The sequence below is a fragment of the Terrapene carolina genome, unplaced genomic scaffold (assembly GCF_002925995.2).
Source record: "Terrapene carolina triunguis isolate 2854851 unplaced genomic scaffold, T_m_triunguis-2.0 Scaffold89, whole genome shotgun sequence".
NCBI lineage: Eukaryota > Metazoa > Chordata > Testudines > Emydidae > Terrapene > Terrapene triunguis.
In genome coordinates, this window is record NW_020664440.1 from 32,882,269 (window position 1) to 32,882,907 (window position 639).

General features: G+C 62.1%; 1 protein-coding gene across 2 annotated transcripts in view; it reads left to right on the top strand.

The window, feature by feature from the left end:
* The window catches only part of FAM120A (family with sequence similarity 120A), a 113,016-nt gene that overhangs the window by 97,977 nt on the left and 14,400 nt on the right, over positions 1–639 (top strand). The gene's annotated exons all lie outside the window — the stretch shown is intronic.

The window sequence follows — 639 nt, forward strand, 5'->3', positions numbered from 1 at the left end:
TTTTTTGGTGTGGCAAGTGCTATCATGGAGGCTTGCTGCCTCAAAACTTGTAAGGATGTTAACTTATGCATTGGAGGTTCAGATCTCCAGATTCACAAATATACACCTCTACCCCGATATAATGCGGTCTTCGGGAGCCAAAAAATCTCACCGTGTTATAGGTGAGGCCGCGTTATATCAGGGTAGGGAGAGGAACCGCTCCCTGCCCCAGCTCACCTCCGCTCTGCCTCCACCTCCTCCCTGAGCGTGCCGCTGCCGCTCTGCTTCTCCCTCCTTTCCAATCAGCTGTTTGGGCCAGCAAGCCTGGAAGGTTGGGGGGTGGTGGAGCGGAACAGAAGCGGAGCGGCGGCGGCACGCTCAGGGGAGGAGGCGGAGATGAGCAGGGAGCAGTTCGTCTGCGCACTCCGTTACTTGCTGGGCCCTCCCTGGGACCCCCCCCACCCCCTCGCCCCAGCTCACCTCAGTTCTGCCTCCTCCGATGAGCGCGCTGCAGCTCCGCTTCTCCCCCTTCCCTCCCAGGCTTGCCGCGCCAATCAGCTGTTTGGCGCGGCAAGCCTGGGAGGGAAGGGGGAGAAGCGGAGCAGAGGTGAGCTGGGGCGGGGAGTGGTTCCTCTGCGCGCGCTTCCCCCCCCCCCCCCC